This window comes from Ovis canadensis, chromosome 5 (assembly GCF_042477335.2).
Source record: "Ovis canadensis isolate MfBH-ARS-UI-01 breed Bighorn chromosome 5, ARS-UI_OviCan_v2, whole genome shotgun sequence".
In the NCBI taxonomy this organism is placed as follows: Eukaryota; Metazoa; Chordata; class Mammalia; order Artiodactyla; family Bovidae; genus Ovis; species Ovis canadensis.
In genome coordinates, this window is record NC_091249.1 from 16,850,715 (window position 1) to 16,876,655 (window position 25,941).

General features: G+C 40.7%; 1 protein-coding gene across 14 annotated transcripts in view; it reads right to left on the minus strand.

Moving 5' to 3' along the window:
• LOC138440728 (zinc finger protein 879) overlaps window positions 1-25,941 on the minus strand; it is a 72,124-nt gene that overhangs the window by 8,217 nt on the left and 37,966 nt on the right. For 2 of the 14 annotated variants that reach the window (XM_069590474.1, XM_069590473.1), the window contains exon 6: window positions 17,615-17,854. The exons of the other annotated variants lie outside the window; for them this stretch is intronic. The gene's annotated coding sequence lies outside the window, so the exon portion shown is untranslated. Of the gene's footprint in view, window positions 1-17,614; window positions 17,855-25,941 lie in introns of those variants that run through there. 14 annotated transcript variants of the gene reach the window in all.

Below are 25,941 nucleotides of genomic sequence, written 5' to 3' on the forward strand. Positions count from 1 at the left end.
ATGGGAGGAGCCTGGTGGGCTATATAGTCCATGGGGTCACAAAGATGTTAGAGACTATGATAGAAACTTTTTACACAGTAGCCAATTTAAGTTTCATAGATATTCTACTAGGAAGACACTAATAGATAGATAATAATTTTGCAGATAAAGAAACAGTCCAGAAAGGTTACAAAATCTTTCCTAGTTAATACTGTTCAAGTGGTGGAGCTCCTAAGTGAATTCAGGTAGACAGATCTCTAAGCTATATTGTCAGATGGGTTCCGTTGACTAGAAAAAATTAGAAGAACTAAAGTACTACACAGGTGCAAAAGGGAAATGCTGAGAAGGTAAGACTTTCTAAGAGAATCCCAGTAAGAAGGCAGATACCTTTTTTTTTTTTTTTAATTAAAGGGCTGAAGGGAGTGACAAACAGTACAAGGCTTAGTGGGTATTATTAGAATCTATCAAAAGGTAAAAGGTACATCACTATGATTTTGCATTTCTACTTCTAGGATCCTACTACAAGGAATAATCACACAACTGGGTAGGGATATCTGCTCACGGATGTTCACTAAAACATTACTTGTAAGTTAATGGTTATGGTAGGTTTAATAATAAAACTGTAAGCATTGTACATATGACAAATGGGACTTTGAGGATCTGTTGAAGGACTGTGAGCATGGGGAGAGATTATTCTGGATTATTATAAGGGGGATCTGGTATAATCTTAACAGTCCTTCTAAGAAGAACACAAAAGGAGTTAGAAGAGAAGGCTATGTAATAATGGAAGCAGAGACTGAAATGATATGCTTTAAAGATGCTTGAAAAGGCCACACAGACCAAGGAAGATAGGGGGCCACTAGAAGATGAAAACAAGACCAGGAAACAAATTCCCCACCCCTCGCCCTAGAGCCAAGGCAGAAAGAATCAGCCCTGCTGAGAACTTGACCTTAAGTCAGTGAAACTGATTTCACACTTGTAACCTCCACAACTATAGGAGAATAAATTTATGTTGTTTTAGCCACTGAATTTGTTATAATTTGTAATAGAAACAATGGAAACTAATACAATGGTGAAATTTTCAAGACAACCTATATTATCTGTCAATAAAGGAATAGATAAGCAATTTATACTGCATTTAGCCCATGAAATGTTATAAAGCCATTAAACAGAATGAGGTAGATTTGTATGCCTGACATTGGAATTTGACTGTGATATATTATCAATTCATATGAAAAAGCAAGCTCCCAGTCAATATGTGTTGAAAAATTCTTTATCTGTATATGCATACACACAAAAATATCTGGAAGAAAACAACAAGCTGTCCCAGATTATTATTTGATATTTTAGAGAGGGACAGAATGGCACTCTACCACTTATATCCTTCATTAGGCTTACATTTTTTACAGGGTGTATGTTTGTTTTGACATTTTTTAAGATTCCACTTTAATTTACATATTCAGTTTTTAGCTTTGATTTTTGGTGGCTGCTGAGAATCATAATATACATTCTTAGTTCTTCACAGCATATTTAGAGCTAATATATGATTTCACATAGAAGGTAAAAACCTTGCAAACATATGGTTCTTGTTCATGTTGTAGTTGTTACAAAGTTATTACAAAGACATTCCCAGATCATAAAGTTGACAGGACTCATCAGGTCACTCTGAGACTGCCCATGGAAGGCAAGCAGTACAATTTTAATGTTATTTAGTCATTGATTCTTTTGCAACCACATGGCTCCTCTGTCCTCCTGTCAGGCTCCTCTGTCCATGGAATTTCCCAGGCAAGAATACTGAAGAGGGTTGCCATTTCCTTCTTCAGGGAATATTCCTGACCCAGGGATCAAACCTGCTCCTCCTGCGTTGGCAGATGGATTCTTTACCACTGAGCCACCTGGAAGCCCAAAGGGTACACTGCAGCCAAATAAAAACTGTGTAGGAAAGTACTGGAAGCCAGAGATGCTTCATGAGTCTCCTCATTTGCATGCACAGACCATGCTGTGTCATTGGATCTATTAACAGATGAGAATTCTTGGTTTGGGGGAGCGCAAAGGAGAAACGCTCAGCAGGGGCTTTTCACGCATCAAGCATGGCTTGACATACCATATAAGCCAGTGAAGCCATATAATTATGATTATATAAGCCATATAATCAAGTGAAGATGACCCTGAGGGTGGTCAGTAGCATTCAAAGAGTACATCTAGGGTTTCCCTGGTTGCTCAGTGGTAAAGAATCCGCCTGCCAATGCAGGAGACACAGGTTCAGTCCCTGAGCCAGGAAGCTCCCACATGCCTAACAGCAGCTAAGCTTGTGCAAAACTATTGAACCTGTGCTCTGGAACCTGGGAGCTGCAATTACCGAGCCCACATGCCGTAACTACCGAAGCCCTCATGCCCTCGAGCCTGGGCTGCGCAGCAAGAGAAGCCATCACAGTGAGAAGTCCACGCACTGCAAGCAGAGTAGCCCCAACACTCCGCAACTAGAGAAGAGGCCATGCAGCAACAAAGGCCCAGTACAGTCAAAGGAAGAAAGAAGACTAGACACAGATCAAGTAAGAGCACATCCATTGCCCTTATCTTGGCCAGGAATCAAAAAACAGCCATTCAGCCATCCCTGGAGACAAAGCTTTTCCAGTCCAGACCTTAATGAGTTGTATATTCACAGTTGGCATATACATTACATCCACTTACATGATAAACTCCATAACACAAGATTATATTTTTGCTTTAAACAAGCATATGCATACCATAGAAACTGACAGGAAAAATTAGTTACATATTTCTATAATACATATCTTTATCCAGACAGTCACCACTTTTAATACTTTTTATTTCCTTAAGATTACATCTGGCATTATTTCCTTTTAACTTGAAGAACTTCCTTTAGCATGTCTTATACTGCAGAACTGCTGATGATGAATTAGCTTTGTTTTATCTGAAAATGCCTTTATTTTACCTTCATTCTTGAAGAATATTTTCATTGTTTACAGAATTTGGAGTTGACAGTGTTTTTCTTTCAGCATATAAAAAGGTCATTATTATTTTCTGGCCACTGTTGTCTCTAATGAGGAGCCAATGGACATTCAGATATTGATTCTATGTATATAACATGGTTTTTTCCCCTGTCTGCTTTAAAATCTTTGGTTTTTGGTTACTTGTCTATAACTTCTCTGCCTGATACTATTGACACCATCTACAAACGGATGTTCAGTGCTTAAAAGGTGGCTAGTTTGAATTGTGAAGTGCTATTTATATAATACACATTAGACTATTTACTAAATATATATATATATACACACACATACATATATATATATATATGATACCTCAATAATTTAATACTCATAACATGTGGAAATGTGAGATGTATGGATATGAGAGCTGGACCATAAAGAAAGCTGAGTGCCAGAGAGTTGATGCTTTCAAACTGTGGTGCTAGGGAAGACTTTTGAGAGTCCCTTGGACAGCAAGGAGATCCAATCATTCAATCCTAAGGAAATCAACCAAGAATATTCATCGGAAGGACTGATGCTGAAGCTGAAGCTCCAATACTTTGGCCAGTGATTTGAAGAGCCAACTCACTGGAAAAGACCCTGATACTGGGAAAGACTGAAGGCAGGAGGAGACGGGGATGGCAGAGGATGAGATGGTTGCATGCAATCACTGACTCAATGGACAAGAGTCTGAGCAAACTCCAGGAGATAGTGAAGGACAGGAAAGGCTGGTGTGCTGCAGTCTATGGGATTGCAAAGAGTCAGACACAACTGAGCAACAACAACACGTGTTGAAATAATAAGATTTTGGGTATACTGGGTCAAGTAAAGTATTTATTAAAATTAATCTGCTTCTGTTTATTTTTTACTGTTACTAGAAAGTCTACCTTTAAAATTGAAGTACAGTTGACTTACAGTGTTGTGCCAATCTGTGATGTACAGGAAAGTGACTGAGTTATACACACAGACATTCTTTTTTAATATTCTTTTCCACTATGGTTTATTATAGGATGTGGAATATAGTTCCCTGTGCTATACAGTAGGACCTTGTTGTTTATCCATCCTATATATAACAGTTTACATCTGCTAATTCCAAACTCCCGGTCCTTCCCTCCCACATCCTCCTCCCCTTTGGCAACCACAAGTCTGTTCTCTGCGAGTCTGTTTCTGTTTTGTGCATAGGTTCATTTGTGCTCTGTTTTAGGTTTCACATCAAAGTGATATCGTATGACATTTGTCTTTCTCTCTTTGACTTACTTTACTTAGTATGTTAATCTCTAGTCACATCCACGATGCTGCAAGGGACATTATCACCTTCCTTTTATGGCTGAGTAACATCCCAGTGTGTGCGCATATACACACACAGACACACACCTCATCTTCTTTAACCGCTCAGCTGTCAATGGATGTTTAGGTTATTTCTAGTCTTGGCTATTGTGAACAGGGCTGCCATGAACACACGGGTGCACGTATCTCCTTAAATTATAATTTTGTCTGGGCATATGCCCAGGAGTGGGACTGCTGGATCAGACAGTAATTCTATTTTTAGTTTTCTGAGGAACCTCTACACTGTTTTCCACAGTGGCTGCATCAACTTTCTCCACACTCTCTCCATCATCTGTAGACCTTTTTTGCCACTTTAGTTTTTAATTGAAGGATGACCACCTTACAGAATTTTGTTGTTTTCTGTCCAACATCAACAAGAATCATCCATGTTCCCTCCCTCTCAAACCTCCCTCCCCATCCCACCCATCGAGATTGTCACAGAGCCCATTTAAGCTCCCTGAGTCATACAGCAAATTCCCGCTTGCTATCTATTTTACATAGGGCCTTGCGAGTGTCCATGTTACTCTCTCCGTACATCTCACTCTCTCCCCGCTCCCCTGCCCCAGTGTCCATAGATCTGCTCTCCATGTCTGTTTCTCCACTGTTACCCTGCAAGTAAATTCATCAGTACCATCTTTCTAAATTCCATATATATGTGTTAGTATACTGTATTGGTGTTTTTCTTTCTGGCTTACTTCACTCTGTATAATAGGCTCCAGGTTCATCCACCTCATTAAAACTGACTCAAATGTGTTCCTTTATTATGGCTGAATTATATTCCATTGTGTCTATGTAACACAGCTTCTTTATCCATTCATATGTCAATGGAAATCTAGGTTTCTTCCATGTTCTAGCTATTATTGTAACAGTGCTGCAATGAACACTGGGGTTCATGGGTCTTTTTCAATTTTGTTTTCCTCAGGGTATATGCCTGAGTGGGATATGGTGATTTTATTCCTAGTTTTTTAATGTACCTCCATACCATCTTCCATAATGGCTGTATCAATTTACATTCCTACCAGCAATGCAAGAGGGTTCCCTTTTCTCCACACCCTCTCCAGCATTTATTGCTTGTAGACTTTTTGATGGCAGCCATTCTGACTAGAATTGATGCTTTTGAACTGTGGTGTTGGAGAAGACTCTTGAGAGTCCCTTGGACTGCAAGGAGATCCAACCAGTTCATCCTAAAGGAGATCAGTCCTGGGCGTTCATTGGAAGGACTGATGTTGAAGCTGAAACTCCAATACTTTGGCCACCTGATGCAAAGAACTGACTCATTTGAAAAGACCCTGAAGCTGGGAAAGATTGAGGGCAGGAGGAGAAGGGGACAACAGAGGATGAGATGGTTGGATGGCATCACCAACTCGATGGACATGGGTTGGGTGGACTCTGGGAGTTGGTGATAGACAGGGAGGCCTGGCGTGCTGCAGTTCATGGGGTCGCAAAGAGTTGGACACGGCTGAGCAACCGAACTGAACTGATTCTGACCAGCACGAGATGGTACCTCATTGTGGTTTTGATTTGCATCTCTCTGATAATGAGTGATGTTGAGCATCTTTTCATGTGTTTGTTAGCTAACTGTATGTCTTATTTGGAGAAATGTATTTAGATTTTTTCCCACTTTTTGATTGGGTTGTTTTTTTGGTTTTGAGTTGTATGAGCTGCTTGTATATTTTGGAAATTAATTCTTTGTCAGTTGTCTCCTTTGCTATTATTTTCTTCTATTCTGAGGGTTGTCTTTTCACCACGTTTTTAGTTTCCTTTGCTGTGCAAAAGCTTTTAAGTTTAATTAGGTCCCACTTATTTATTTTTGCTTTTATTTCCATTACTCCAGGAGGTGGGTCATGGAAGATCTTACTTTGATTTATGTCATCGAGTGTCCTGCCTATGTTTTCCTCTAAGAGTTTTATAGTCTCTGTTCTTATATTTAGGGCTTTAATCCATTTTGAGTTTATCTTTGTGTATGGTGTTAGGAAATGTTCTGATTTCATTCTTTTGCACGTAGCTGTCCAGTTTTCCCAGCACCACTTATTGAAGAGACTATCTTTGCCCCATTGTATATTCCTGCCTCCTTTGTAAAACAACAAAGTACCCATAGGTGTATGAGTTTATCTCTGGGCTCTCTATCTTGTTCCACTGGTCTATATTTCTGTTTTGTACCAGTACCATACTGTCTTGATGACTATGGGTTTGTAGTATAGTCTGTAGTCAGGAAGGTTGATTGCTCCAGCTCCATTCTTTCTCAAGACTCCTTTGTCTATTCACAGTCTTTTGTGTTTCCATATAAATTGTGGGCTTCCCTGGTAGAGATAGGAGAGAATCTGCCTGCAATGCGGAAGACCTGGGTTCGATCCCTGGATTAGGAAGATCCCCTGGAGGAGGGCATGGCAACCCACTCCAGTATTCTTGCCTGAAGAATCCTCATGGATGGAGGAACCTGGCAGGCTATAGTTTATCGTTTCTCAAAGAGTCGGACATGACTGAGCGACTAAGCACACATGAATTGTGAAAGTTTTTGTTTTAGGTCTATGAAAAATGCCATTGGTAATTGGATAGAGATCACACTGAATCTGCAGAGTGCATTTAGTAGTATAGTTACTTTCACAATATTTATTCTTCCTACCCAGGAACACGGAATCTCTCTCCATCTTTTATTTCTTTCATCAGTGTCTTATAATTTTCCGTATACAGCTGTTTTGTCTCCTTCGGTAGGTTTATTCCTAGATACACTTTTCTTTTCACGGCAATGGTGAATGGGATTGACTCCTTAATTTCTCTTTCTGATTTTTCATTATCAGTATAGAGGAATGCAAGTGATTTCTGTGTGTTGACCTTGTATCCCACAACTTTGCTGAATTCACTGATTAGCTCTAGTATTTTTCTGATAGTTTCTTTTGGGTTTTCTATGTATACGATCATGTCATCTGCAAACAGTGAGAGTTTTACTTCTTCTTTTCCGATCTGGATTCCTTTTATTTCTTTTTCTTCTCTAATTGCCATAGCTAGGACTTCCAAAACTATGTTGAATAATAGTGGTGAGAGTGGACACCCTTGTCTTGATCTTAGAGGGAATACTTTAAGTTTTTCACCACTGAGAATAATGTTTGCTGTGGGCTGATCATATTTGGTCTTTACTATGTTGACATAGGTTTCTTCTATGCCCACTTTTTTGACACGTTTTTATCATAAATGGGTGCTGAATTTTGTCAAAGGCTTTTTTTGCTTCTATTGAGATGATCATATGGTTTTTTATCTTTCAGTTTGTTAATATAGTGTATCACACTGATTGAGTTGCGTATATTGAAGAATACTTGCACCCCTAGAATAAACCCAACTTGATCTTGGTATATGAGCTTTTTAACGTGTTGCTGAGTTTTGCTTGCTAGAATTTTCTTAAGGATCTTTGCATCTATATTCATCAGTGATATTGGCCTCTAATTTTTTTTTTTTTTTTGTATTGTCTTTGCCTGGTTTTAGTATCAGGGTGATGGTGGCCTCGTAGAATGAGTTTGGAAGTACTCTTTCCTCTGCATCTTTTTGGAAGAGTTTCAGAGAAATAGGCATTAGCTCTTCTCTAAATGTCTGATAGAATTCCCTTGTGAAGCCATATGGCCCTGGACTTTTGTTTTGGGGGAGATCTCCGATCACAGTTTTTATTTCGTGTTTGTAACTGGCTTGTTCATAATATCTATTTCTTCCTGGTTCAGTCTTGGGAGCTTGAACTTTTCTAAGAATCTGTCTATTTCCTCTTGGGTGTCCATTTTATTGGGCTTCCCTTGTGGCTCAGCTAGTAAAGAATCCACCTGCAATGCGAGAGACCTGGGTTCAATCCCTGGGTTGGGAAAATTGCCTGGAGATGGGAAAGGCTACCCACTCCAGTATTCTGGCCTGGAGAATTCCATGGACTGCATTTTATTAGTATATAGTTGCACATAATATCCTCTTAAGATCCTTTGTATTTCTGCATTGCCTGTTTAAGCTCTCCTTTTTCATTTCTAATTTTGTTGATTTGATTTTTCTCTCTTTTTTACCTTGATGAGTCTGGCCAGTGATTTGTTAATTTTATTTATCTTCTCAAAGAACCAGGTTTTAGTTTTATTCATCTTTGCCACTGTTTCCTTCATTTCTTTTTCATTTATTTCTGCCCTGATCTTTATGATTTCTTTTCTTCTACTAATTTTGTTTTTTTTTTGTTCTTTTTCCAGTTGTTTTAGGTGTTAAGTTAGGTTGTCTATTCTATGTTCCTCTTGTTTCTTGAGGTATGATTGTATTGCTATAAACTTCCCTCTTAGAACTGCTTTTGCTGAATCCCACAGGTTTGGGGTCATCATGTTTTCATTGTCATTTGTTTCTAGGAATCTTTTTATTTTCCTTCTTATACTTTCAGTGACCTCTTTGTTATTTAGTAATGTATTATTTAATCTCCATGAGTTTGTGTTTTTTGCATTTCTTTTCCTGGGGCTGATATCTAGTCTCATAGTATTGTGGTCAGAGAAGATGCCTGATACAATTTCAACTTTCTTAAATTTACTGAGGCTTGATTTGTGGCCCAAGATGTTGTCTATCCTGGAGATGTTCCATGTGCACTTGAGAAGAAAGTATTCTTCTGCATTTGTATGGAAAGTCCTGAAGATATCAATTATGTCCATCTGGTCTAATGTTTCATTTAAGGTTTGTGTTTCCTTATTGATTCTCTGTTTTGATGATCTGTCCATTGGTGTTAAATGGGGTGTTAACATCCCCTACTATTATTGTGTTCTTGTTGATTTCCCCTCTTATGCCTGTTAGCGTTTGCTTTATGTACTGAGGTGCTCCTATGTTGGGTGAATAAATATTTACAATTGTTATGTCTTCGTCTTGGATTGACCCTTTGATCATTATGTAGTGTCCTTCTTTGTCTCTTATAGTATTTATTTTAAAGTCTATTTTTGTCTGAAATAATGACTGCCACTCCAGCTTTCTTTTGGTTTCCATTCACGTGGAGTATTTTTTCCATACTTGCACCTTCAGTCTGTATGTGTTTCTAGGTCTGAAATGGATCTCCTGTAGGCAGCATATATATGGGTCTTGCTTTTGTATTTGAACATTCAGTCAGTCTGTATTTTTTGGTTGGTGCACTTAATCCATTTACATTTAAGGTAATTATTGATATATATGTTCCTATTGGCATTTTCTTAATTGTTTTGGGTTTCTTTTTGTAGGTCTTTCCTTTCTCTTGTGTTTATTGGCCATGTAAGTCCCTTTAGTATTTGTTGGAAGGCTGATTTGGTGGTGCTAAATTCTCTTAACTTTTGTTGTCTATAAAGCTTTTGATTTCTCCATCAATTCTCAGTGAGATCTTTGCTGGGTATACTAATCTTGGTTGTAGACTTTTTCTTTCAGTACTTTAAATATATCCTGCCATTCCCTTCTGACCTGCAGAGTCTCTGCTGAAAGATTCACTGTTAAATGTATGGGTTTTCCCTCATATGTTACTTGTTGCTTTTCCCTGGCTGCTTTTAATATTCTTTCTTTATGCTTAATCTCTGTTAGCTTGACTAATATGTGTCTCAATGTGTTTCTCCTTGGGTTTATCCTATAAGGGACTCTCTGCACTTCTTGGACTTGATTGACTATTTCCTTTCCAATGTTGGGGAAGTTTTCAACCATTTCTTGAAAAAATTTCTCAGTGCTTTTCTCTTTTCTTCTTCCTCTGGGACCCCTATAACTCAAATGTTGGTGTGTTTAATATTGTCCCAAAGGCCTCTGAAGTGAAGTGAAAGTCGCTCAGCTGTGTTTGACTCTTTGCAACCCCATGGAATATACAGTCCATGGAATTCTCCAGGCCAGAATACTGGAGTGGGTAGCCATTGCTTCTCCAGGGAATCTTCCCAACCCAGAGATCGAACCCAGGTCTCCCACATTACAGGGGGATTCTTTACCAGGTGAGCCACCAGGGAAGCCAAAACTTCTCTGAGGTTACCCTCAATTTTTTTCACTCTTCTTCCTTCATTCTGCTCTTCAGCAGTTATTTCCACCATTCTATCTTCCTGCTCACTTATCCCTTCTTCTGCCCCAGTTATTCTGCTACTGGTTCCTTCTTGAATATTTTTAATTGAAGTAATTGTGTTACTCACTTGTTTACTTATTCTTAATTTCTTCTATGTCCTTGGTGATTGTATTAACTGTGTTGTTTCTTGCATTTTCTTCATTCTATTTTCACATGTTTGGAGCATCTTTACTATCATTATTCTGAATTCTCTTTCAGGTAAATTGCTTATTTGCTCTCTGTTTATTTGGTCTTGTGAGTTTCTACCTTGTTCTTTCATTTGTGCTGTATTTCTCTGTCTTTTCACTTTTTTTTCTAACTTGCTCCAATTGAGGTCTCCCAGGCTTTAGGGTTGTATTCATTCTTCCTTTTGGTTTTTGCCCTTAGAGGGAAAGCTTGGTTGAGTGGTTTGTGTTGACTTCTTGTTAGGGGTGACTTGTGTCTGTGTTCTAGTGGGCGATCAAGCAGGTAATTACAGATATAATGGGATATATACACACACTCCACACACACAGTTATAAACAAAGCATTCTAAGGAAAAGAGTACAGGAGACTGACGTGGTGAACGAGGGAAACCCAAAGTGATATTGACCAATTAAAAGCAGAGCTAACTAAAGCTCAATCTGGAAAACTGAGCGGAGTGAAAACTAGGGAATATAGCAAAGAGAGCTCAGCAATTTAACTTACCTGGTGAAAAAAGAAAGTGTGAAGGAAAAAAGGGGAAGAAAAGGAGGAAAAAACAGGAGAAGGCAGAGAAAAGAAAAGGAAGGGGTGGAAAAGAAGGCTAAAAAAGGAGAAAAGAAAAAATAGAAAAGCAAAGATAAACAGACATATGTGGAAAAGATTTTTATATATTCAGGATTAGCCACAATATTTATATATATATTAACTATAATATTTATCTATATTCAGGATTAGCTGGTAAAGAACTATAAGAAAAGCAGTCAAATATATCAAAAACAAAATCAGAAAAAATCACAAAAAGAAGGTTAAAAAAAAAAGAAAAAATCTTAAAATGAAATTTTTAAACAAGAGAACAAAGAGGAAAACTCTACAGCCCTGCAAAAGCTAATGTGAAGGTAGAAATATGTAGGAGAGATAAACAGTGTGATTTATAAGAAGAGAAAAGTTCTCAAGGTCATAGTTCTTCTTGGTTGTGGTCTGCCCCCACGGATGGGGTTGGATTAGTGTCCTGCGATGTTTTCCTGATTGGGGAGCTTGTGCTTGTGTTCTGGTTGATGGAGCTGGATCTTGTCTCTCTGAAGGGCAGTGCAGTGTCCAGTAGTAGGTTTTGGGGGTGTCTGTGAGTTCAGTATATCTTTGGGCAACCCTTCTGGCTTTGGCAGTGTTCAGTCAGTTCAGTTTAGTCACTTAGTCGTGTCCAACTCTCTGCGACCCCATGAACCGCAGCACGCCAGGCCTCCCTGTCCATCACCAACTCCCGGAATCCACCCAAACCCATGTCCATCGAGTCGGTGATGCCATCCAACCATCTCATCCTCTGTCATCCCCTTCTCCTCCTGCCCTCGATCTTTTCCAGCATCAGGGTCTTTTCCAATGAGTCAGTGTTAGACACTTCTATTTCCACAGCCACGTCTCAGCATATCTTATCTGCCACCAACCCTCTATTTGTCCCTGGAACCTTTGCCAATGCTTCTGTTCCCTGGTCCCACCCTGCACCACAGGCCAACGCTTGCTAGGTAGGGGCTTGTGAGGATCTTTTCTCAGCTCCCCGACCTTGCCCTCTGCATCTCAGAGACTTGCATGTGCTTCTGTCAGCCCCCTCTGAGCTTGCCCTCTGTGTCACGGGGCTTGTGTGCACTTGTCTCAGCTCACCAGGCCACTGTCTATTATTGCAGGGCTTATGTACTCTTATTTCGGCTCACCAGCCACTCTGCTTCACGGGGCCTGTGTGTACTTGCTTTGGCTCACTGGCCCAGCCTCTATGCTGCAGGGCTTATGTGTTCTTTTGGCTCCCAAGGCCCACCCTCTGCACTGAGGTTTGTATGCAGTGGAGAGGTTTGTATGCCATGCCTTTCTTGGCAACCTGGGCATGTCCTCTGCACCCTGCGGTTTGTGTGCACTGGAGAGGTTTGTATGCTGTGCCACTCTCAGCTACCCCGGCCTGTCCCCTGCACCGCAAGGGTTGTGTGCACTGCAGAGGTTTGTATGCTGCCCCTCTCTAGGCAACCCGGCCCACCTTCTGTGCTGCGGGACTTCCATGGGCTTCTCTCAGTTCCCCAAGTCCGCTGTCTGGTCGGGGCCACAGTCCGAGCACCTTTCATGGGCTGAGAATTGCAGCTTTCTCTGCTTTCTGCCCTCTTAGTCCCTGCTTTGCCCAGTTTTCTGAGATTCCGCCGCTCACCCTTGGGCCTGCCTGTGAGGGAGCTTCCCAGTGCATGGGAACCCTTCCTGTTTCAGGACTCCCTCCCTCTCTTGGGATACATGCTCCTGTCCGGAAGTTCTCTGTCTTTTCCCTTTTTATGTCTCCATCCTCTCTCCTACCTCATTTCAGGGAGCTTAGCTTGCCCCTCCTGGAGGCCTGGGGTCTTCTGCTGTCACCCAGAGGCTGCTTTGTATCTTGATGAGTTTTTCTGATGTATTTGTGGGGAGGCTGGCAATCTCCCCATCTCACTCGTCTGTCATCCTCCACTCTCCTGGTATGATGGCCGTTCTGACCAGTGTGCGGTGGCACGTCACTGTAATTTCATTTGCATTTCTCTAATAATTAGCCACACTGGACATCTTCTCATGTGCCTACTGGCCATATTTGTCGTCTTTCAAGGAATGTCTATTAAGATCTTCTGCCCATTTTTTGATGGGGTTCTGTTGCGTTTGGGTTGTTTGTATATTTCAAAAATTAAGTCCCAGGATTTGCAAATATTTTCTCCCATTTTGTCATCTTTTTGTCTTTTTTTTTAAATGGTTTTGTTTGCTGTACAAAATCTCGTAAGTTTGATTATGTCCTAATTATTTATTCATTTCTATTGCCTTGGGAGACTGACCTAAGAAAACATTGGTATGATTTATGTCAGAGATTATTTTGCCCATGCTCTCTTCTAGGAGTTTTGTGCTATCATGTCTTGTTTAACTCTTTAAGTCCTTCTGAGTTTATTTCTGTGCATGGTGTGAGGATGTGTTCTAACTTCATTGATTTACATGCAGCTGTCCAACTTTCCCAGTACCACCTGTTAAAGAGACTTTTCCCTATTTTATATTCTTGTCTCCTTTGTCAAATGTTAATTGACTGTAGGTGTGTGAGTTTATTTACGGCTCCCTATTCTTGTCCATTGATCTGTATGTCTGTTCTATACCAGTACCACACATTTTGATTACTGTAGCATTGCGGTACTGTCCAAAGTCTGGGAGAGTTATCCTGTTGTTTTTTTTTTTTTTTTTTACCTCAGAATTGCTTTGCCAATTCTGGGTTTTATGATTCCATATATAATTTTGGATTATTTGTTCTAGTTCTGTGAAAAAAATGTCATAGGCATTTTAATAGGGATCACATTAAATCTGTATATGGCTTTAGGCTGTATTGCCATTTTAATAATATTAATTCTTCCAACCCAAGAGCATAGAATATATTTCCATTTCTTTGAATCCTCTTTAATTTCCTTTATTAATGTCTGTAGTTCTCAGTGTGCAAGTCTTTCACCTCCTTGGTCAGGTTTATTCCTAGGTATTTTATATTTCAGTTCGGTTCAGTTCAGTCGCTCAGTCGTGGCCGACTCTTTGCAACCCCATGAATTGCAGCACACCAGGCCTCCCTGTCCATCACCAACTCCTGGAGTTCACTCAGACTCACGTCCATCGAGTTGGTGATGCCATCAGCCATCTCATCCTCAGTCGTCCCCTTCTCCTCCTGCCCTCAATCCCTCCCAGCATCAGAGTCTTTTCCAATGAGTCAACTCTTCGCATGAGGTGGCCAAGGTACTGGAGTTTCAGCTTTAGCATCATTCCTTCCAAAGAAATCCCAGGGTTGATCTCCTTCAGAATGGACTGGTTGGATCTCCTTGCAGTGCAAGGGACTCTCAAGAGTCTTCTCCAACACCACAGTTCAAAAGCATCAATTCTTTGGCGCTCAGCCTTCTTCACAGTCCAGCTCTCACAGGTGTGCTATTTTTAAATGTATCTTTTTACATTCCCTTTCTGATATTTCACTGCCAGTGTACAGATATGCAACTGGTTTTGAATATTAATCTTATATGGCTACTCTGCTGAGTTCATTTATCAGATCTGGTAGGGTCTGTGTTGAGCCCTTAGGGTTTTATAGATAGCGCCACGTCATCCGCATGTGACGGTAATTTTACCTCTCCCCTCCCAATCTGGATGCCTTTCATTCCTTTTTCTTGCTGGTTGCTTGGCCAGGACCTCCAACACTATGCTGAACAGAAGTAGTGAGACTGGGCATCCTCGTCTTGCTTCAGTTTTTCAACAAGGCTGTTAGCATTTTACCACTGAGTACTGTATTGATTGTGGGTTTTATAAGTGGCTTTTATTATGTTGAGATTTTGAGCTTCCTTGGTGGCTCAGATGGTAAACAGTCAGCCTGTAATGCGGGAGACCCGGGTTCGATCCCTGGGTTGGGAAGATCTCCTGGAGAAGGAAATGGCACCCCACTCCAGTATTCGTGCCTGGAGAATCCCATGGACGGAGGAGCATGGTAGGCTACAGTCCATGGGGTCGCAAAGAGTCAGACACGACTGAGCGACTTCACTTCACTTACTTTTTATTATATTGAGATACGGCCCATCTATTCCCACTTTTCTAAGAGTTTTTTTTTTATCATGAATGAATGTTGAATTTCTGACAGACACATTTTTTGCATCTATTGAGATGATCCTTTAGTTTTCTATACTTTTCTTTTGTTAATGTGATGTATTACGTTGATTGATTTGCAAATGTTGAACTCTCTTTGTGAACTTGGGATGAATCCCACTTGGTGAGGGTGTATAACCTTTTTTATGTGTTGTTGGATTTGGTATAATAATATTTTGTTGAGAATTTTTGCCTCTATATTCAAAGATTTTGTTGTCATTCAGTCATGTCCAACTCTTCAGGACCCCATGAACTGTAGCCCACCAGGCTCCTCTGTCCACAGGATTTCCTAGGCAAGAATACTAGAGTGGGGTGCCATTTTCTTCTCCAGAGCATCTTCCTGACCCAGAGATTGAACCCATGTTTCCTGTATTGGCAGGTAGATTCTTTACTTCTGAGCCACCAGAGAAGCTCCATATTCAAAATATTGGACTGTAAATTTCTTTTTTGGTGATGTCTTTCCCTGGTTTGGGTATCAGGGTGATGGTGGCTTCATAGAATGTCTTTGGGAGTGTTTCCTCCTCTTCAATCTTTTGAGAGTTTGAGAAGAATCAGCACAAAAGTTCACCTTTGCATGTTTAGTAGAATTCACCTATGAAGACATCTGACCCTAAACTTTTGCTTGTAGGTAGTTTCTCTTTTAAATTACAGATTCTATCTCACTTCTAGTGATTGGTCTGTTCAAATCATCAATTTCTTCTTGATCCAACTTGTGGTATGTATGTTCCTAGAAAGTCATCCATTTCCTGTAGGTTGTCAATTTTGACAGAGGATCCTGGCAGGCTACAGTCCATGGGGTCGCAAAGAGTCAGACACGACTAAGCACGCAGTGCCTGCATGCATGCGTAATTGTTCATAGTATTCTCTTGAGGGTTTTTTTTGCATTTCTGCAGTATCAGATTTCTCCTTTTTCATTTCTTATTTAGTGTATTTGGGTTCTCTCTTCTTCTTCACGGGCCTGGCTAAAGGGCTGTCGATTTTGTTTATCCTTTCAAAGAACCAACTACTGGTTTTATTGATTTTTTTTCTACTTTTCTTTTTTTAAGTCTCGATTTTATTTATTTCCTCTCTGATCTTTATTATTTCCTTCCTTCTGCTGACTTTACATTTTGACTGTTTTAATTCCTGTAGGTGGCAGTTTTAATCGCTTACTTGAGTTTTTCTTAGTTTTTGATGAAGGCCTGTATCACTGTGAACTTCCCCGTACAAGCTGCTTCTGCTGCCTCTCACAGATTCTGCGTGGCTGTGTTTTCACTGTGATTTGTCTCAAGCTTCTTTTTAAATATTCTTTTTTATTTCTTCATTGACCCACTGGTTTTTCAGCAGCATGTTGTTTGGTTTCCATGTAGTCATTTTTTTTTTCCACTTCTTTTCCTGTGGTTCATTTCTAGTTTCATGCCATTATGATCAGAGAAGACCCTTGAAATAATTTCTATAGTCTTCAATTTATTAAGTTTTGTGTCCTGATGCGTGATAAATCCTAGAAAATGTTCCGTGTGCACTTGAAAAGAATGTGTATTCTGGTTTGTCTTTATTTTGATGTAATGTCCTGAAAACACTAATTAAATCTAAATATTCTACTGTTTCATTTAGGCTCTCTGTTGCCTTACTGATTTTGTCTAGATCTGTCCACTGATGTGAGTGGGGTGTTAAAGTCTCCTACTGTTATTGTGTTCGCATCAATTTCTCCCTTTATGTATTTTATGTATTTCGGTGCTCCTATATTAAGGGCATATTAAGTTGATGAGTGTAATATGCTCTTCTTCTTATGATCCTTTTATCATTATACAGTTTCCTCCTTTACCTTTCTTTATAGTCTTTAAAGTCTACTGCAACTCCTGCTTTCTTGTCATTTCTATTTGCATTAAGTACTTTTTTCCATCCCTTCACTTTCAATCTATGTGAGTCCTTTGCCCTAAGGTGGGTCTCTTGTGGGCAGCATATCAAACACTCCTGTTCTTTTATCCAGTCTGCCACTCTATGTCTTTTGATTATTTAGTCATTGACAATTAAGGTAATTATTGTTGTTGTTTAGTCACTAAGTTGTGTCCAACTCTTTGCGACCCCACTGACTGTAACATGCCAGGCTCCTCTGTCTTCCACTGTCTCCCAGAGTTTGCTCAAACTCTGTCCATTGAGTCGATGATGCTATCTAACCATCTCATCCTCTGTCACCCACTTCTTCTTTCACCTTGAACCTTTCTCAGCATCAGAGTCTTTTCCAGTGAGCTGGCTCTTTCCATCAAGTGGCCAAAGTATTGGAGCTTCAGCAACAGTCCTTCCAGTGAAGGGTTGATTTCCTTCAGAATGGACTGGCTGGATCTCCTTGCAGTCCAAGGGACTCTCAAAAGAGTCTTCTCCAGCACCACAATTTGAAAGCATCAATTCTTTGGCACTCAACCTTCTTTACGGCCCAACTCTCACATCTGTACATGACTACTGGAAAAACCAGAGCTTTGACTACATGGACCTTTATCAGCAAAGTGATTATTTATTGCCATATCAAATCTTGCTTTCCAGTTGATTCTTTTTCTTTGTTCTTTTTCTTTTTGTAGTTTGATGACTTCTTTTGTGTTTGTGCTCTCCTCTTTTTGGTTTTTCTGAATCTACTGTATGTTTTTGATTTATGGCTGCCCTGTTTTTCAAATATGTTGACTCCTTCCTTTATCTGCTTGCTTTACACTCATAGTCATATGAGTCACACATTCTGAAAAAGAAAGAAAGAAAAAGAATCTAGATTTTCTTATCCTCCTTCCCCACATTTTATGATTCTGATGCCCTTTTCTATGCCTTTTGCTGTTCCTTGTGTTTAATCATTGCTTTCACAAATAGGAATTTTTTTAAAAAATCTGTATACTGGCTACTTTCCAACTGTGATTTCCTCCTTCCTATATCTTCTTGCTTCTTTTCTATTTAGAGAAGATGTTTCAATATTTCTTTTAGGTATTATATTTATATTATAATACCTAATTATAATTATATTATAGTATTGCTATATTTTTTAAATGTTTGCTAGTCTGAGAAATCCTTTTTTTCGCCCACTCTAAATGATAATCATGTTTGATAGAGTATTCTAGGTTGGAAATTTTTCTCTTTCAAGACTGAATGTATTTTGTCACTTCCAGCTGGCCTACAGTGTTTCTGAGGGAAATCTGCTCATGGCCTTAATGGATTTGTTTGTAATTAACTCTTTGTTTTTCTCTTGCTACCTTTAGAATCCTTTAACTTTTGGCATCTTTATTATAATATATCTTGGAGTAGGTCTGCTCGGGCTTATCTTGTTTGGGGCCCTATGTACTTCCTTTATCTGGATATCTGTTTCCTTTCTGCGTTTTGGAAGTTTCCAGCCATAATTTCTTCAAATATATTTTCAAGCCCCTTTCATCTTCCTTCTCCTTCTGTGGGTTGGCCTGCCTCATATCACCTCATTCGTCTCTCACATTGCTTCCGTTTTCTCATTTGGCTTCCCATTGTTTCGACTGGGTAAATACCATTATTTGGTCTTCTAGATCATTAATTCTTTCTTCTGTATTATTCATTTTTCTATTCTCTGTCTTGAGTGCAGCTTTTATCTTGGCAGATGAATGCTCCAATTTTCCTTGACTCCTCCTTATAGTTTCCACTTCTTTTTACAACAATCTGCATTTCTGCCGACAGGTTTTTTTTTTAAGTAATTCAATATTTTCATTGCCTCCTTTTTGAACTCAGTGTCTGTTAGACTGAAGAGTCTGTTTCATTGTTTGTTCCTTCAGGGGAATTCTCTTGGTCTTTTAACTGACAGTGGTTTCTTTGCTTCTGCTGTTTGCTTATATTTTTCTAACTCAATAAGTTTCAAAAAAACAAATATCTACTGTAGTCTTGGAAGGCTATTTATATGCAGGAACATCCTGCATGTCTTTCTTGATGTGAGGCCTTTTTTTGGTTTGGATATTTGCTGTCTCTGTCCTCAGCATGTGCCAGCCATTATCCTCTTGATAAGGGTTATGCAAGTGCATGGCCTGCTCCCACACTCCCAGCAAGGCAAGGGCAGTGGTTTGCTCCCAGTATGGGTCCCTCAGTGTAAGCAGCTGGTTGCACATACTCTGGGGAGGAAGGGGCAGTGGTTGGTGCTGCACTGTGGGACTTTCAGCAGCAGAGATGAGTCACCAAGGGTACATCCTTGGGAAGGTGGGGGCAGGGACCTGCACCTGTTTACAGGACGCTTGGTGGTGGTATCGGTTTGCAGCTGCCTCTGGAGTCTAAGATGGCAGCAGTGGCTTGCATCTGCCCCTGTAGCTTGTGAAGGTGGTGCCCTGCTGCCTAAGAGTGCACAGAGAAAGATGCTCCTTTGGAGGGCCTGCCCCTCTTCTTGCATTACTCCCAACAATGGTGTCTTGCATCTCTGGCAGGTCCAGGCTTCTTCCTGGACTCCCTTGGTTTGGGCAAACCACACCCTAGACCTTCTGACTGTCTTCATACAGTCAACCTTAATGCTCTCCTCTGGGTCTGACTCCCAAAGCCCAAGGATCGGCATCCAGCCCCAACCACTCCAATGGATGAGCTTGTAAAGCTGGGGAGTGCCAGTCAACAACTGTCTGTATAGTTCTCTCTTTGGTTTACCCTCTGCAAACCTGTTACTGTGCTTTCTTCAGAGGCTTCAAAGATCCCCCGTGTCCTGGCCAATCTGCCCACCGTAAGGGGATTTCTCTGTGTGTAGAAACTTTTCCTCCTTCACAACTTTTCCTCCCTCCCAGTGGGACACGTCCTGTCCTGATTTTTCTTTTCTTTTTTTTTCTTTTGTCCTACCCAGTTACGTGGAGATACTCTTGCTCTTTTGTAGGTCTGAGGTCTTCTGCCTGCATTCAGTAGATGTTCTGTGAGAGTCTTTCCAAATGTAGATGCATTTTTGATGTATGTATGGTGAGAAGGTGATCTCCACATCCTATTCCTTTGCCATCTTGATCTGCTACCTCAAAAGTTTTAAGTTACATATGTGGCTTGCATTCATGGTACATATTATATTGCTATTGCACAACACTGATCAGTGATGTGCCTAACAGTGGTTTCCTTTTTATTTATTCTGCTATCTCAGTTCAGTTCAGTTCAGTTCAGTCGCTCAGTCGTGTCCGACTTTTTGCGACCCCATGAATCACAGCATGCCAGGCCTCCCTGTCCATCACCAACTCCCGGAGTTCACTCAGACTCACATCCATTGAGTCAGTGATGTCATCCAGCCATCTCATCCTCTGTCATCCCCTTCTCTGCTATCTCACATGCTAGTAAAGTAATGCTCAAAATTCTCCAAGCCAGGCTTCAGCAATATGTGAACCATGAACTTCCAGATGTTCAAGTTGCTTTTAGAAAAGGCAGAGGAACCAGAGATCAAATTGCCAACATCTGCTGGATCATCAAAAAAGCAAGAGTTCCAGAAAAACATCTATTTCTGCTTTATTGACTATGCCAAAGCCTTTGACTGTGTGGATCACAATAAACTGTGGAAAATTCTGAGAGAGATGGGAATACCAGACCACCTGACCTGCCTCTTGAGAAATCTGTATGCAGGCCAGGAAGCAACAGTTAGAACTGGACATGGAACAACAGACTGGTTCCAAACAGGAAGAGGAGTACATCAAGGCTGTATATTGTCACCCTGCTTATTTAACTTCTATGCAGAGTACATCATGAGAAACGCTGGGCTGGAGGAAGCACAAGCTGCAATCAAGATTGCCGGAGAAATATCAATAACCTCAGATATTCAGGCGATACCACCTTTATGGCAGAAAGCGAAGAACTAAAGGGCCTCTTGATGAAAGTGAAAGAGGAGAGTGGAAAAGTTGGCTTAAAGCTCGACATACAGAAAACTAAGATCATGGCATCCGGTCCCATTACTTCATGGCAAATAGATGGGGAAACAGTGGAAACAGTGGCTGACTTTATTTTTCTGGGCTCCAAAATCACTGCAGGTGGTGACTGCAGCCATGAAATTAAAAGACACTTACTCCTTGGAAGGAAAGTTATGATCAACCTAGACAGCATATTCAAAAGCAGAGAAATTATTTTGCCAACAAAGGTCTATCTAGTCAAGGCTATGGTTTTTCCAGTGGTCATGTATGGATGTGAGAGTTGGACTATAAAGAAATCTGAACACAGAAGAATCAATGCTTTTGAACTGTGGTGTTGGAGAAGACTCTTGAGAGTCCCTTGGATTGCAAGGAGATCCAACCAGTCCATCCTAAAGGAGATCAGTCCTGGGTGTTCACTGGAAGGACTGATGCTGAAGCTGAAACTCCAATATTTTGGCCACCTGATGCGAAGAGCTGACTCACTGGAAAAGACCCTGAAGCTGGAAAAGATTGGAGGCAGGAGAAGGGGATGGCATAGGATGAGATAGTTGGATGGTATCACCAACCTGATGGGCATGAATTTGAGTAAGCTCCGGCACTTGGTGATGGACAGGGAAACCTGGCATGCTGCGGTTCATGGGGTCGCAAAGAGTCAGACATGACTGAGCAACTGAACTGAACTGAACTATCCAGTTCAAGTGAAACTATAGTCTTCCCTTATAGCTCAATTGGTAAAGAATCTGCCTGCAATGCAGGAGACCTGGGTCCAATTCCTGGGTGGGGAATATCCCCTGGAAAAGGAAATGGCAACCCACTCCAGTATTCTTGCCTGGAGAATCCCATGGACAGAGGAGCCTGGCAGGTTACAGTCCATGGGGTTGCAAGAGTCAGACACGACTTAGCAACTAAACCACCACCACCCAGTTTATATGTTTAAGTCCTAACCTCTAGAACTCTCAGACTCTGGAGATAAGGTCTTTGAAGATGTAATTAAATTAAAATATGATCTGTAGATTGGGCCCTAATCCAACATGCTGGGTGTCCTTAAGAAGAGATTAGCACCCAGACATGTACATGCACAGAGGGAAGACCACGTAAGAACACAGTGAGACTTGCGCCTTGCCTTCTGCAAGCCAAGGAGACAGGCCTCAGAAGAAACCAAACCTACCAACATCTTGATCTTAGACTTCTAGCCTCTAGGAGTATGAGAAAATACATTTCTGTTGTTTTCAGTCTGTGGCATTTTGTTATGGCAGCCTGAGCAGGCATCTTGCTGCTATACGTAGAATACTCACGGCAACCCCGTGTTCTGTCCATCCCATCTCCCTGGGCCTTAGAACACTCCCACCCAAATGACATTCTTTTTCCTTTTAAATGTCATTAACTTTTTTTAAAGAGCACAAATTAAACATAAAAACATCAGAAAAAAACTGAAAATAAAATGAACAAATACATATCACACTAAATCCTATTATAGACAGGTTTTATTCATGTTTTAAGAATATATTACAAAATTCATATCCAACTGAACAGTCATGTGCTCTTTTGGCCACTTCATTAAACAAAAGGAGAACAGACACATGCTAAAGAATATGAAGAGCACAAAAGAACACAGGGTGATGTGTTCAGTAGCTCCATCAGTAGCTTTATGATGGTATAAAGTTTCTCGTCTTTCTTTCCAGAAATGCTTTGTGCAAATACACATATGCATTCTTGTTTTTAATGGAAAAATCCTGAATCATGCTTAACTTGTATTGTACAGACTTGCCACCTCTACATATACAAATCTTATTCTTTTTAACAACTTCATGATATATGCCATTGAACAGATACCGAAACTTATTTATCATTTCCTTTATTGATGAGTATTTAGATGGCTTCTGTTTCTTGCTTCACATACAATGCGCAATGACCCTTCTCGCACAGATTTTTCTGGGCATGTGTACATCTGTATTTTATAACACAAAGTGGTAGAGGGGCTTCCCTAGTGGCTCAGTGGTAAAGAACTCCCCACCAGTGCAGGAGACCTGGGTTCAATCCCTGATCCAGGAAGATCCCACACACCACAGAGCAACTAAGCTTGTATGCCACGACTATTGAGCCTGTCCTCCAGAACCTGGAAGCTGCGATTACGGAAGCCCACGTGCCCTAGAGCCAGTGCTCTGCAAGAAACTGCTGCAATGAAAAACCCATGTACCACGACCAGAAGCCCCTGCCCTCTGCAACTAGAGAAAAGCTGCGCGGCAATGAAGACCCAGCAGAGCCAAAAATACACAGATAAAAATATTATTTAGAAAAAGATAAACTGGTAGAGATTGAACTACTGGCTCAAAGTACACATACACTTTTAATTCTGACAGCTGTGGCAGACTACTATGCCAAGATGACCACACCAGTACACCTCCCATATAACATGCTCTATAATATGACGCTGACACTTCTCCCACCAAGAAGTGAGGTCTACATTTCCTTTCTTTGAATCTGCACAGGGGGTTCTAGGGGCCACGACAACTAGAATTCAGTGGAGGTAATGTTTCGTGACTTCTGAGGCAAGAAGGTGCTTCCCACCTGGCTCACGTGATCTCACCCTTGGAATCTGGCCACCATACTATAAGCATAAGACACACCGAGACTACAGGTGGCTGTTTGATCCAACAACCCTAGCTAAGGTCTCAGCCACAAGCTGGCATCAACTATGGTACATGTGAGTGAAAGACACTTTATATGATTCTACCCTCTAACCTTTGGGCCTTTCAGCTAAGACCCCAGGCTTTGTATAGGAGAGATGAATTGTTTCTACTATCAGCCTGCATTTTCAATCCAGAGCAACTGTGAATAATAAAAAATGATTACTGTTACATGCCTTTAAAATTCTTACTGACATATCATATATCACCTTCCCTGTTCAAAATACAACATTTAAATTTCATCATTCAAAATTACTCAATAAATGGAATACCTTCTTTTTTTATTGTTATTTTCTTTTTTTTAATTTTTATTTTTACTTTATTTTACTTTACAATACTGTATTGGTTTTCCCATATATTGACATGAATCCACCACGGGTGTACATGCGTCCCCAAACATGAACCTTTCATGGATCACAGCCTTGTTATGGTGAAGGGGCTTACATAACTCAGTGAAGCTATGAGCTATGCCCTGCAGGGCTACCCAAGACGGATGGGTCATAGTGAAGAGTTCTGACACAATGTGGTCCACTGAAGGAGAAAATGGCAAACCACTACAATCTTCTTGCTGTGAGAACCCCATGAACAGTGTGAAAAGGGAAAAAGAGATGATACTGGGAGATGAGTCTCCCAGGTTGGAAGGTGTCCAATATGCCACTGGGGAAGAGCAGAGGGCAATTACTATTAGCTCCAGAGAGAATGAAGCAATTGGGTCAAAGTGAAAATGATGTACAGTTTGAATGTGTTTGGTGGTGAAAGTAAAGTCTGATGCTATAATAAACAATACCACTTAGGAACCTGGAATGTTAGGTCCCTGAATCAGGGTAAATTGGATGTGGTCAAGTAGGAGATGGCAAGAGTGAACACTGACAATTTAGAAATCAGTGAACTAAAATGGATGAGAATGGGCAAATTTAATTCAAATGACTATTATATCTACTACTGTGGGCAAGAAACCCTTAGAAGAAATGGAGTAGCCCTTATAGTCAACAAAAAATCCAAAATGCAGTACTTGGGTTCAGTTCAGTCCAGTCACTCAGCTGTGTCTGACTCTTTGCAACCCCATGAACCACAGCACACCAGGCCTCCCTGTCTATCACCAACTCCTGGAGTCCACACAAACCCATGTCCATTGGGTCAGTGATGCCATCCAACCATCTCATGCTCTGTTGTCCCCTTCTCCTCCTGCCCTCAATTTTTCCCAGTATCAGGGTCTTTTCCAATGAGTCAGCTCTTCACATCAGGTGGCCGAAGTGTTGGAGTTTCAGCTTCAACATCAGTCCTTCCAATGAACACCCAGGACTGATCTCCTTTAGGATGGACTGGTTGGATTTCCTTGCAGTCCAAGGGACTCTCAAGAGTCTTCTCCAACACCACAGTTCAAAAGCATCAATTCTTCAGTGCTCAGCTTTCTTTATAGTCCAACTCTCACATCCATACATGATTACTGAAAAAACATAGCCTTGACTAGATGGACCTTTGCTGACAACGTAATGTCTCTGCTTTTTAATATGCTGTCTAGATTGTTCATAACTTTCCTTCCAAGGAGTAAGTGTCTTTTAACTTCATGGTTGCAATCACCATCTGCAGTGATGGTGATTGTACTTGGGTACAATCTCAAAAGTGACAGAATGATCTCAATTTGTTTCCAAGCAAACCATTCAACATCACAGTAATCAAAATTGATGCCCCATCCACTAATGCTGAAGAAGCTCAAGTTGATCAGTTCTATGAAGACCTACAAGACCTTCTAGAACAAATCCCAAAAAAAAAAAATGTCTTTTCATCATAGGGGACTGGAATGCAAAAGTAGAAAGTCAAGAGATATCTGGAGTAGCAGGCAAGTTTGGCCTTGGAATACAAAATGAAGCAGACAAAGGCTAACAGAGTTTTTTCAAGAGAATACACTGGCCATAGCAAACACCTTTTCAAAGCATAAGAGATGACTCTACACATGGACATCACCAAAAGGTCAATACCAAAATCAGACTGATTATATTCTTTGCAGCAGAAGATGGAGAAGCTCTATACAGTCAACAAAAACAAGACCTAGAGCTGACTGTGGCTCAGGTGATGAGCACTCTATTTCAAAATTCAGCCTTACATTGAAGAAAGTAGGAAAACGGAAAGTGAAAGTGTTGGTCTCTCAGTTGTGTCCAACTCTTTGGGACCCCATAGACTGTAGCCACCTGGGACTCTGTCCATGGAATTCTCCAGGCAAGAATACTGGGGGGGCGGAGGGGGGTGCAATTCCCCTCTCCAGGGAATATTCCCAATCCGGGGAT